The 13778-nt window shown below is 42.7% G+C and overlaps 2 non-coding genes across 2 annotated transcripts; one reads left to right on the top strand and one right to left on the bottom strand.

Annotated features, from left to right (window-relative positions):
- Positions 1 to 3693: 3693 nt before the first annotated feature.
- Trnag-ucc (transfer RNA glycine (anticodon UCC)) lies at positions 3694 to 3765 on the bottom strand. Its single transcript has one exon. It is a non-coding gene; the product is annotated as a tRNA-Gly (tRNA).
- Positions 3766 to 8731: 4966 nt separating this feature from the next.
- Trnag-ucc (transfer RNA glycine (anticodon UCC)) lies at positions 8732 to 8803 on the top strand. Its single transcript has one exon. It is a non-coding gene; the product is annotated as a tRNA-Gly (tRNA).
- The last annotated feature ends 4975 nt before the right edge of the window (positions 8804 to 13778 follow it).

Here is a 13778-nt window from a genome sequence, read left to right as displayed (position 1 = left end):
AAATTAAACCTATTTTTTTTTTTGGTGGGAACCTTTTGAAAGTCTTAATATATTTAATCACGCATGCCGTATTAACAAAATCAACACCAGCCACGCATGGCACAGTAAACATACTGCATACAAACAAGTCTTACACAAATAAGAAAAAAAAACAAGAACGGAAAAGATGATGCTTCCTATAGCCACGTCAGCAATAAGAAACTTGTATTTATTTCTTAGAAAAGAAACAATGATACACTTTCCATAAAGTATCAAAAATTCCTTACTGCAATCTCCCTACAAGTTCTGCGGAATCAGGGCTGGGCAAAGATACTTTGAAATTGTATCGCGATACGATACAAGATACTCGGGCAAGAAGTATTTGAGATACAGATACAAGATACTTCCGGAATAATTGTATCCGATACGATACTTCCCAATTGTATCTTAAGATACTTCGATACATTTGCAAATTTGCTATTATAGATTTATATAATGAAGCATCAAAGGCCTATGTAGAAATGTGTTTACTTGAAAATTTCTCAACTGCGACCAACTTTGCTTAATTTTAATAAAATACCTGTTTGTATAAAAAAATACTGTCTTGCTCAAGGTATATTAGTTTCATTCCTAAACAACTTATTGGGATTTGTTTGGCTGCTTAACATGACAGCTCTTTAACCGCTGCGCTATTAGTGGTTTTTGCTTCACACTTCTGTAACTTATGGTTGTCGCGGCTCTACTTGTCGACCAGCTAGCAGGTTACCATCTACTTGCAAGAACCGTATTAGGATGCCTCCGCACGATGGCGCAAATACCGCTGTGCAGTCTTACCTTGTCCGCAAGCGTATTTTTGCTTTTGTAATACCGCATCCACCAACAGGTGTAGAGCAGCAAAAACGCTGGTAGCGATATTGTTTGTGACGCATCGTGTGAAGACGATGAACTGTATAATTGCACAATTGATTGAGGACATAAAACTGCTGTGATTTTTCATATTTTACTTATCTGCTGGCGTAAAGCGTTCGCTGGGAATATATTAACTAACGTGCAATCTTTTACCATTTCTTCTTCGAGAGAACCTGAGCCGCCAGGAAACGTCTCAGACGTGTTCTAGAGGCACAAAGCGCCACAGGTTATCACTGCTATTCACACTATTGCCACTTCTCGCTCTGCTTACCTCCAGATCTGTAACAATAAGAATACTTTAAGGTGACCTAAACAAAGGAAAATCAATATATTTAGGTCAAATAGCAAGGTGGTTCCATATTAAACAATCAAAGTGAATAAGTATACAGGGTGTTTCACGTAAGTTGAACGAAACATGAAAAAAAAACAAGTGGTTAACTGCCGCTGAATGAAACCAAAGGTATTTGGTGTACCGTCATGTGGTGCTCGTTATGCCATACTTTGTCATAAGCTTAACTGGTTAATTAAATAAAGTCAATTATGCAACATTTTTAATATCCACTTTAGGGCTAACTGTGCTTCGACACATCGTAGAGCGCATTTAAAAACGACCGATCCATTTTTTTTTTTTTTTGACAGCGTACCTGCTGCGTGGTGAATATTTTCGGGCTTTTAAAGAAAGCCCGCGAAATATGAAAAAAAAACTACGTTCGCAGACAGTTAAAAAATAAGAATAAAGCAGAGAACGTTTTTTACAAAAGAGATATAACAATAAACAGACGGGAGAAAAAGATGGCTCAAAGCTTGCACTAAGCGGCGCAAAGCTCGATACACAGCGAAGCTGATCGGTCTCATGCATATTTATTTTGTATCTATAGGCAGAACTTGGCAGTAGCGAGGCTTGAACTTGACTTGAACTATAGCTTTAGCGAGGTTGAACTTGTCTTGAACTTGGCTGTAACGTTGCTGAACTTTTGCTTTAACTTGGCTTGAAATGTTGCTCGAACTTGGCTGTAGCGGGGATGAACTTTGCTGTTATGGCGCATGAGACCGATCAGCTTATGGCTAGGACCAGTCTTCGTCTTTCGAGTAGACTAGCAGACGGCATCGGGTGCAAGCTTCCTTCGTTGTTGGCGTAGGCCTTCCATCGCTTCGGGGTCTTCTCGAAGCCACCGTTGCCTTTCCCGTTACCTAGTATTCTCTCGTTGTACGTACACGGGGTCTTCGGCTCGCCGCCGTCGCTTGGCAGCCATTTGTTGGGCAACTGCTGCCTTCTTCATTTTTACGGGACCAGTGCTAAGTAGGGGAATTTACCCCATCTCTGTGGCACATACCCGTTTATGATTATGATAGTTTTTTGGTTCAACGGACAAGGAACGAGTTGCAGGACACCTTCACTGTTAAAACTATGCAGAGGACTAGGTAATGTACGGGATGCAAACGGAGGACAGCAATGAGAGCACTTGTGCTAACAATCAAATTATCATTGAAAGAACTTGTCTAACAATATTGCAGGAAGAACAAAGACACAGTATGTCAGAATATTCAATGTTACCTAAATGCTTCTTCTATTGCATCTAACGTCGGCACCGATAGTCGGACGGTACTTAGAATCGCCTTTGCATGTAAGACGATCTCAGCGTACTAATGTTGGTCAAGCTTACATCCACGAGATCATTCAAATCGCTGATGTGTGAAAGCCGCGAGACGCAAAGCAGCCCCATTCTTGCATTCTTGAGACTTTGCAACGAAGCACCACGCAGGACAAACTTCGATAGCGACAGTATAGCGGCATCAGAATTTGTGCGAAAGACGCCGCACGCATTGGAGTACGCAGCGCAGTGCAGTGGCTATGAACAAGTGTCATGACATCACCACAACTAAAAAGAAAGAAAACATCTAGGCAAAAAAGGGTAGGCTGCGCGTAGACGTTCGCACGCTTGTTTTTGTCGAGATGGCTCTAGCGCCATCACGTGACTCTGCTCCACCAATAGGGACGCCTAAACCTCATCACCTGTGCTCGCTGGAGCGCTCTGGCGGAAATATACAAGAATGTAACTATCGTTAGTTTTATTGAGGTGGCTTAGTGGCAGCAATATCAGCTTGAGAACCGAAATTCCGGTCGACGTTTATTGTTTCGCACGGTGGTGTTTTTATAGTAGTATCTTGTATCTTAAGATACACGATACATTGCTGAATGTATCGGAAATACAGATACAGATACTCGTTTTGCGAGACGTATCGCGATACAGATACAAGATACCCAAAGAGTATCTAAGATAGTATCTAAGATACAAGTATCTTCGATACTACCCAGCACTGTGCGGAATGTTGTTTATTGGCGATACGTTATTGCTTTTTCTCATCAAAAGAATGTAATGAATGTAATTTATCAAATTTAAAAGCTCTTCCATCCCATGTCGCGTAAGTCGAGTTAACATAAAACGAAGAAGTTCTAGGAACGCAGACGGCCTTGGTTCGATTCTCACTGCAACCGAAGATTTTCGTTATTAATTTTATTTGCATCCTTGCCGATTTTTCAGTCACAGACACGCTGATTTTTTCGCTCACAACCAACGACGCGGACACCGACGCTGGAATTTCTGCGAAACGAGCTCTTCAACGCTATTTACGTTAACATATATAGGCTGCTGAGGACGACGATGATCGATGGCGTAAAAAGATATTCTAAAATAGAAATTTTACGGCGGATTCACATGACCGCCTGCCTCCCCGAAATTGAAAATCTACTAACCTGCCTAATACACGCAGAAAACGTTGGCTAATAAAAGAAAAACAAAAACTTGCGTCGGCCGGGAATCGAACCCGGGTCAACTGCTTGGAAGGCAGCTATGCTAACCACTATACCACCGACGCCACACGCTCACATCCGCATTCGTTGCTATCTTTCTCCGTGTCGGACCATCAGCCCGGAGGAAAGCAGCCGGCGAGCGTGCCTGCTGCTTCCCAGGTCATTCACCCAGAGTTAACCCACTGCTGTGGCACATTCGTCCAAGTGGCGGTCTTCATTTAAACGCGCCGACGTGCCTGCACTGTCCCATGGTTAAATATATTTTTAATATCGTATTATTGAGATGGAATCTGTTACGTGTTTAGTCATTGGCTATCACTGTAGAGCGCCCTATCGTTTACGTTGTCTTTCAACGTTACCTCATCAGACACACGCATCAACGTGTCACTTATTTATGAGTTCTATTTTTTTACTTTGGAATTGAATGTACTACGTATATATATGGGTCATTCCATGCCAAATCACCCAGCGTTTTTCCGACCATCACAAATATGGCTGAAAAAGTTTCCACGCTTTTCTTGAAGGTCGAAACTAGTTCTGCTAGTTTATTTCTGTTGCCAAAACTTTTCCCGCCTGTTAGTGAGAGTCTGTAGTTTTGCGCCGACTGAGCTAAAGGGCATCAAACAACAATTTTTTTCAAAGGGCGTTTATGGGATGCACTCAATAAAATGGTATTTCCGGCAAGCTAATGAAGTGATGTAACTGTAAAAATAATGACTTATTTATGTATGTCCATTCTTCAAGGGCTTTTCGCACGAGCGAAATGGAATAAAGTTGCAAAGTGTGATATTTTTTCCAGGGACAAGGCAAACTCAAAGGGTAGAAACTAATCATATAGCAGTAAAACTGAGAGCTGGGCGAGTTGGTATGAATTCATGTTGAAACTTTTTTAGCGCGCACAAAAGACGGAGGACACAGAAAGAAGGTACAAAACGAGCGCTTACTCACAACTGATTTATTTTTTGAAAGCGACTAAACATATAAGCAGAAATAAGCAACCCCATTTCCTTTTCCATTACTTGATAGACAGCACCATGTTTGATGTCTGCATCCCAGGTCAGTGGGCATGGGCTGAAGATCGCCTTTGCGAGTGCTTCATGCCGCTTGAGTTACGTCGGCGAAAAGCTGGTGGAGATACAAAATTTCAAAAAAATATTTCTCAAGTTAAAAAAATAATACCCTTCTGTAACTTTGTCTATGTTTAGCTAATGCCAGTGTTGCAGGCGTTACTGAAAAAAAGTAACTAAATACGTTACTCGTTACACTATAAAAAAGGAACGCGTTACCGCCCTACGTTACCTACAAAAAATGTAACGCGTTACCGTTACCGTTACCGAAAAAAAGTAACGGACGTTACCTCTGCCGTTACTCCGCAATCATAAATTTTATTCGATGTGTCTTTGCCGCAGGAGTTAAACCGCAGATATATTATTATTATATTATTATTATTATTATTATTATTATTATATTATTATTATTATTATTATTATTATTATTATTATTATTATTATCTTTGCCGCAGGAACCCACAATAACAATAATTTAAATCTGAAATTTATGTTTCACGTAAAACTTCTAACACAAACAACGAATATACCCAAAATGCTGATTTAACGAGTATTACTTGCACAATGTACCGGACGTTAGCAATGGTACAGTGGCTTAAAGTTGCCTTTAGAGTTACGTGTGATGGCTTCTGACTCTGACACATGGTGAAGCCGTTTTTCTCAATGTGACATTATACAGAATATGACATTCAATCACCAACGCTATTCGCAAAGAAAGCATCAATGAAATCTCAAGAAATTTACAATAATTCTGATGGTGTGCTTCTGCTAGCAAAATAGATGGGCGAATTTTGTAGTAGTAAAGAAATGCTTAAATGCGCTAGTCACGTAAAAAAATATCTGTGCATAAATATTTTTTGTTCACTTTAACCTGTATAATTACCGCAAAAATTGCGAGCGTTTATGTGAGGGTGTTCAACATCAGCCTCACTGGCTCAGGAGTTCAATAACCAGAAACTTCGCTGCAGTTGCAGATAGAAAAAGCAAAATTTATTTTTAAAACAAAGTTGATAAGCCTTATCAACTTTGTAGCTACTATAAAATGTCGAATATTTAGACATTTTTCAAAAACAGTTTCCTTAGCTCTACAAGTTTCAAATATTGTTACTTTACTCTTTGTTGCGCATACATTTCATACACAAAATATCTTCTTTGTAACGATAATATTTGTTTTTTGCAACGTCGTGAACTTTCGAGAACGACAGGTAATGAAATTGGTCCCTCCAGATTGAATATGTTTGATATTTTTTCCCTCGTAAATTATGCAGTTAATAAGGAAATTAAGTTCCTTTTCGGGCTACTAGCATGGGACATGCATAAAATATAAAATAATCAATCAAATCTAAAATATCTATTTTCGGATCCGTGTCGATCTCTCGTGGAATCACCCGTTTACAATAACCACGATTAGTACACTAACTGCGGTAATGTCTGCCGTGTAGCTACCTGTAACCGTGGTTAGCCGTAACCGTAGTTAGCTTAACCGCGGTTAAGCAACACCACCTAGACTAGCTGTTAAGGCTGTTCGTGTGACAGCGGTATTAAGGTAGTAAGTAAAAAAAAAAAAGATATTTTTTTTTTCTTGCGTTACACGAAAAAATTCTACGTTTCGCGTCCCGCTCGCATTCTATTTCAGGGTTTTCTTCCTGCCGGGGGTCACGCCTATTCTCCACAATAAGGCAGACTCTCGATCGGCAGCGCACCTGTAGACCGGTTGACGTTACCGGCAGTCGCTTGGATGGGCCAGATTTCCACAGAAAGCTTCTTAAGTCGACGATGCGGGAGTTGTCGAATTCGATGCGGTGGTCGTTTACCATGCTATGCTCAGCGAGTGTACTCCTTTGTCACGCGAACTTGCGGACATCGTTTTTATGTTGTCGCAGCCTCTCGGGGGAGTTCTTCGTTTCCCCCACGTAAAACATTTCACGATCGGCACGTGGTATGGAGTAAACCAGCCCTTGCGCTTTCTCTTCGGACGGCCTGTCTTTTGGGCACGAAAAGGTGCTGGTGCCAGCAATCCACCTGCTACATCCACTTTCACGAGAAGCATGTCCGTACAGTTTCTCATGGTGAATTATGCTGCTTTCATCAAGCTTTTTGTGGCGATGGCCCAAACGTCCACACAAGGAGTATGCGCGTCTTAAGAAATTGGTCCCCACAATTTCCACAAAAAAAAAAAGCGATTCCACCCGCGCTTTGTTGGTGAATGCCTGGCAGGCCGACAGCAGTCCGACGCTGCGACAAAAGAATTTGTCGGGGCGAGCTCTGAGAAAACGGTACCCCCAGGATGAAAAAGTAACGAGTAACGTGACACCACACGTTACCAAAAAATGTTAACGTAAGTACGTTACCCGTTACAGTTTCTAAATTGTAACGAGTACGTTACTAAGTTACCGAAAAAAGTAACGCGTTACCGGTAACGCCGTTACTTGTAACGCGTTACCGCCAACACTGGCTAATACATAGAGCTTTTAAATGAAGTATCGTGCATATTTTTAGTCCGACCACCAAGGCAAGTTTTTTGACGACGAATACAGAGCTTCTCTCAAAAAAGTGAAATTTGCAATTTTTTTTCAGACGATTTGCTACACCTTCAGCGACTAAATTATTTTTCTTTTGTAGTATGTCGAACAGGCTTCCAGTATATGATTAATTTCTACCCTTTGAGTTTGCCTTGTCCCTGGAAAAAATATCAAACTTTGCAACTTTATTCAATTTTGCTCGTGCGAAAAGCCCTCGAAGAATCGACATACATAAATAAGTCATTATTTTTACAGTTACATCACTTCATTAGCTTGCCGGAAATACCATTTTATTGAGTGCATCGTATAAACGTCCTTTGAAAAAAATTGTTCTTTGATGCCCTTTAGCTCAGTCGGCGCAAAACTACAGACTCTCACAAACAGGCGGGAACATTTTTGGCAACAGAAATAAACGAGCAGAACGAGTTTGGAACTTCAAGAAAAACGTGGAAATTTTTTCAGCATATTTGTGATGGTCGGAAAAACGCTAGGTTATTTGGCATGGAATGACTCATATATATATATATATATATATATATATATATAATATATATATATTATATATATATATATATATATAGTATATATATATATATATATATATATATATATATATATTGCAACAGAGCAGCAAGTTGGGCAAGTTGGGCGTTCACGTGACCGGTTTTTGCCGAATGAGCTCATCCTTCTTTTTATCTTCACTGTATATATATGTCACCCTTCACTCAATAAAATTTCACTTGTGAGTCTGCGCATGTGTTGTCCCCCCCTTTTCTGTGTCCCTGTTTCTATAGCGCAGTATACCTTTGAAGAATATATATATATATATATATATATATATATATATATATATATATATTATATATATATATATATATATATATATATATGTATATATCACCAGGACATTGAAATGTACTGTATTTTATTTGTGGATTTCTTTAGCATACGCCGTTTTGGTGCGCAGCTTTGCGTGATGACTATCAGTGTGCACGCGCATTTTTCATCGTTATGATCCCGATGCCATTACAATAAGTCAACGGTCGACACATTCCACATACTTGGTTGGAGCACCGTGACTTGAGATGTATGGCGCCATCCATCTGCAGGTTTTGTCGTGCAGAGGTGTGCGACTGGCGATACGATATAGTTGGATACAACTTTAGATGTCTGCGGCATTTGCTCCTCAAAGGCGAAAGGACACAAGCCACCACCATTGGGTCGAACAAAAATGATAGGGCGTTATGAAATGATTGACAATGACTCAGCAAATCGCAATCTAACAATCGGAAAATGCATACGCAAAGGCGCGCGTTTACCGGAGCCGGTTCACGCTGTGTGAATGTCCTGGAAAGCAGCAGGCTCGCTCGCCGGCTTCTTTCTTCCGGGCGGATGTTCTGACGCGTAAGAAAAGTGCAACGAATGCGGCCACGCAGCGGAGGGCGTCGGTGGTATAGTGGTTAGCATAGCTGCCTTCCAAGCAGTTGACCCGGGTTCGATTCCCGGCCGACGCAAGTTTTTTTTTTTTTTTTCTTTTTTTTTTCTTAGAAAGTCTGGTGCTGGGCCTGTTGGTACATAGTTTGGATAATCGACGAAAGGCGGTAGCCGAAAGGCAATTGCAGAAGTTGAAGAAAGAAACAGATGGCATGTCAGTGTAGCTGACTGGACTATAGTTGGTTGTGCACACTTGAAATAAACAGCGCAAAATACGGACGGCCCCGGAAAGGAAACACACAGGACAAGCGCTGACTTCCAACTGAATTTTTATTGTCAAGTATCTTATATAAAATATAAGATGTTTTGTTGTCAATAAAAATTCACTTGGAAGTCAGCGCTTGTCCTGTGTGTTTCTGCGGCCGTCCGTATATTGCGCTGTATAATTCAAGGCATGTCAAACGCCCAGGAAAATGAGGACCGTAGGCGAGTGGGAGTACTTTTTTTATATCCACAAGATTTCCCACACTGTCGAAAAAGTAGCCACAAGGCATGGCGTACGAGTCGTGTTCTCGGCGCCATGCAAGCAGTCACGCCTGTGTGCGAGCATTGACGACCGAAAATGGAAGAGTGTTTGCACCACTCGCCATTACACTAGATTCACCGAATGCGTCCGAAATGTCGTGTATGGCATACCACTTTCTTGTGGTAGAGTGTACATAGAGCAGTCGGGGCGCTGCTTCAATACACGCTTGAAAGAACTTGATACATACGTCACTTCAGGAGGATGCGCGGACTTGCCAAGTCATTGCAGAGCGTGTGGTTGCTCACCCATTTTTGATGATACGCAGATAATTGGTAGGGGAGCCACGAAATGTGAGAGAGAAATCATCGAAGTGTATGAAATAGAAAAACACGGACATTATCGGTGGGTGAGGGCACCTTCCCTATCGTTATCACGAAAAGAGGTGACGTTTCTAGAGAAACGTAATTAGAGGGTATAACGCGCTGCGTTTTTTTTTATCTGCACGGTTTTCTTTCTTTCTTTTTTAAGGCGTAAGGGCGTTTAGGGTATGCTTGGTCGGCCTCATGCCCGCCGCTCTCACCTTTACTGTATTATGCATGGTGCATGTACGTCATGGTTTTCCTTTCGAATAGTTGTTTCATTAAACTGTTGCTAGTCCCAGCGTGTCTGTTCGTCAAAATTTCTGCTCCTGTGTGCGCATATTTCAAGGCTGGGTTCATCGATTTTCTCAAAATATTTTTTGTTCACCTTTTTTTTAATCGCGATTGTTAACCGCGTGCATAAGGCCGGTTGGCTGATTTTAAATCTCTTGGAGAAAGGCGGTCACGTGAATCCGACCTAAGATTGCTCGTTGTGAATGTTGTTTTACGGCATGTCCTCGTAAGCCTACGTTATGTCTACTGCACGAAGGTGGCCTCCCGCGTTAATCTCAAGTTTACTCTGTTTGGAGGGAACTGATTTACATGCATGAAAAAATAAAGCCCACACACATTCAAAACATTAGAAAATAGCTAACGGGTCTTCCTTTATTGAGAAATAAATGGAAAAGTGTGGTGTCACCGTTGTGTGGCGCTGCCTGCCCCTTTTTGCTTTTGTTAATGGCATGTTAAAATGTAAGGAATGGAATATTGAGGCTTATGCAACTTGAGCTGTTGTCATATGGTTTTCAGTAACGCGCCCAAGGGGCAAATCGTCAGCCACGCTCTAAAAACAAAAAGAGTCTTCTGACTCTTTTTTGCGATTCGTGACTTGCCACGTGTGTGTGTGTATATACATAAATATATAAATGAAGGAAGGGAATATTTTTCGAAGCTTCGTTCTTTGTTTGACACAACCGCAATGAAAACCTGCAGATAACGAAGCCAAGGAAGGCATACGGAAGGTTAATTGTACGGTTTCAAGTGTACTGTAATAACTATGACATAGATGTGAAGAAGGTAAAGTGGGCGTAAAGCCAACTTGCCGCTGGCAGGAACCGAACCTGCGACCTTCGGAATACGCGCCCGAGGCTCTTACCAACTGAGTTAAAGGGACCGATAACTGGCTACACTGTGTTATTATATCCCGGCGGAAATGAGAAGACCGTCAACTACAGTGACAGAGTGAAGCATCATTTTCCCGAACTGAGTAGGATTCATACATTTAATTTGCGTTTAAAGGTCACAAAAAAAACAAAAGACGGTATGTTGCGCAGCCTAGCGGAAGAGCCTTGAAGCTGAATTATGGAGTCTTTCACTTTGCGGTACGTATCTGATGCTTTCACCCGCACCAGAGTTAGGGGTAAAAATTACAGTATGTATATTATTATCCATCGCCGCTCTATTCAGTGCTGCTTACAAAACAAAAGGAGCTTACGGTGTGCAGAGGCGCTGCATCCGCGGGAACTAGTGGTACATGTCGAGCCGCGGCGCAGGCGCGTGGAGTGCACGCATGCGCATCAAACACAGCGCACACAGCTTGCCCACTGTACAAACAAATCATGGCTGCCAGATGATTAGTTGCAAAGTACCACTGCTTCTAAGTGAACGGCACAACGCGAACATTTTTCTGGAGAACATTTGTAATACGCATGTACGTAATTATATAATTGGTCGCCGTGTTACGTCAACAGCTTCCCAACATTGCAATTGTTCATTCACGCACAGACCCCACAAATCGCAATCTGCTTGCACGGTTACATGTTTCATCTTAAAATATCACCGCTTGCTGTGGTTATTCTATTTTTATATTGCGCTAATTGCTCACGAAACTGGTTTGTACGTTTTTGCACGTTTTCTTTCCTCATGGATTTGTACGAAACGAAAAAGGGATAAAAAAAACAGAGAGCAAGGCACAAACAGAAAATAGAAATAAAAGGAAACAAAGAAATAGAAAGAAGCAGAGAAACAATGAGAGGGAAGAAAGAGAAAGAAATAGATAGAGAGAGAAAGAAAGAAATAGAAGGAAAGAAATTGAAAGCAACAGGTACAAAAGAAAAACACAGAGAAAGAGAAAGACAGAGAAGAAAGAAAAAGAAATAAAGAGAAACGCTTAAGGTCCCCCAGCTCCGCTCTTCCTTCGGGCATTGCACCACTAGTCCGAAGATGCCATAATTTTTTTATTGCGATAGCAATTATATGGACAGTCTCGATGGGTTTTTGCCGGTGCCGTCATGTCCTTCCGGTATAAGGTCCAAATTGATAAGATGCCCCCGCGCATTGTATGTTTTACCGCGGGTAAAAGTGCGCGAGCGGGGGCGACGAACGCGGCCGAAGCAGAGATCAAACGAGCAAGCCCATTTCCGTCGCTTGGAGGGTGCATGCGATAACATCAACCCGCTCGGGATGCCTGCCGTCGAAGCAAGCAGGAGACGCCTCGCCCGTGTTTAACGACAATGAAGAGACACGAGGTGGGAGCGGGGAGGGGAGTTGTCGCGCGAGGAGCCACTTTGAACTTTGAATCTAAGGGCGCGGTCGCGATCGCTGGCGCGCGCGCTATATCGAAAGCCATCACAGCGGGCGGCTCGTATACCCGTCTACGTGCTGCGCTCTCAACGCGAAGTGAATATGCGGAGAGCATCTCTCCGTGGTGCGGCCGTATTCCTTACACTAGCGTTTTGTAGTTACGCGAGATGGGATACAAAACAGCTGCCAGCCTCACTTCGTGTAACAATACAATTTGTTGCTATCGAATTCATTGCTTCGCCCTTGCGGTGACTGTGACTTTTTTCAGTAACGAAAGACTTTTAAATGCGAAGCATTTCTTAGCGAACCTCAGGCACTTTGGCCGTTTCTATCTACGTATCTATCTATCTATCTATCTAGCCGCCTACGTCCGGGTGCTCTCCAGGTCGTCTCCATAACTTGTAATATACCAAAATTGGCATAGCAGGGGATCAGTATATGACGAACACGATCCACTGGTCATGACATGAATAACGCAAAATACCTGTCGCGTACGTCATGAAACCCTTTCTCTCAGTCACGTGTGGCACATACCCGCATACCAGAGTTCATGTTTTGTGGGTATGTGCCACAGGTGATACAGAGCCTCAACCAACACAGTAACCGCGAAAACACACACATTGACACGCAAGGAAAATGATCATAATAACAATTGTTGGGGTTTTATGTCCCAAAACCACGATATCATTATGAGAGACGCCGTAGAGAAGGGCTCCGGAAATTTTGACCTTCAGGTATTTTTAACGTGTACCGAGATCACACAGTACACGGGCATCTAGCATTTTGACTCCATCGAAATTCGACCGCCGTGGCCGGGATCGAACCCGCGACCTTCGGGTCAGCAGCCGAGCGCCGTAACCGCTACACCACCGCGGCGAACGCAAGGAAAGGGGGGAAGCTGAAGACAGAACAGCCCTGGAAGACGCTAAACTACCGCCCACTCGTCCACGTGGTCCGAATCGTTGACCACGCGGATTACGCAAAAACCGAGATCAAAACTTCCTAAATTAAATCTGCCGAGAGTACCAGGCCTCTCATCATTACCGGTGACTTCAACATTGATTTATCAAGACCCAACAACGCCTGCTCCTTATACTGCGTCAAAGACGGCTTGGATGTGGACAGGGAATCAAAAGACCTCGCTGCCACGTCCAGGACAGGAGGCATCATAGATCATTTCATCGTAAGAGGCATCAAGGATTTCCACCAGCTGTACTATACCTCGCACTTCAAAGCACTCAGACCCCTCGTAGCCGCGATCATGAACAGATCCTAATAACAAATCCGGTCCAGCTGCTGGGGCTCACTAATCACGGTGATGATGACCTTGTTCAAGAGCTGTCATGAACCCCTTCCACACATGCACACGGGTTTGTGTGTGCGTGCGTGCGTCCTCCATCATAACGGACAAGTATAAGCATAACCGTAACAACTGCACTGTGACTGCAACGTATGTGCAGTGCGCCTCCGCCTGCCACTCGGCACTGTATATACCTAGGAAAACTTTCCTGAACGAAGCTTAGTTGCGAGCAACGCCTGTCCTGCGCATCGGTGTTCTTTCTTTGTCTTGGTCGGATTCGCGCTATC

The sequence above is a fragment of the Rhipicephalus sanguineus genome, chromosome 8 (genome assembly GCF_013339695.2).
Source record: "Rhipicephalus sanguineus isolate Rsan-2018 chromosome 8, BIME_Rsan_1.4, whole genome shotgun sequence".
Classification (NCBI taxonomy): domain Eukaryota; kingdom Metazoa; phylum Arthropoda; class Arachnida; order Ixodida; family Ixodidae; genus Rhipicephalus; species Rhipicephalus sanguineus.
Note: the sequence above shows the minus strand (reverse complement) of the source record. Positions and strands in the feature narration are given on the sequence as shown.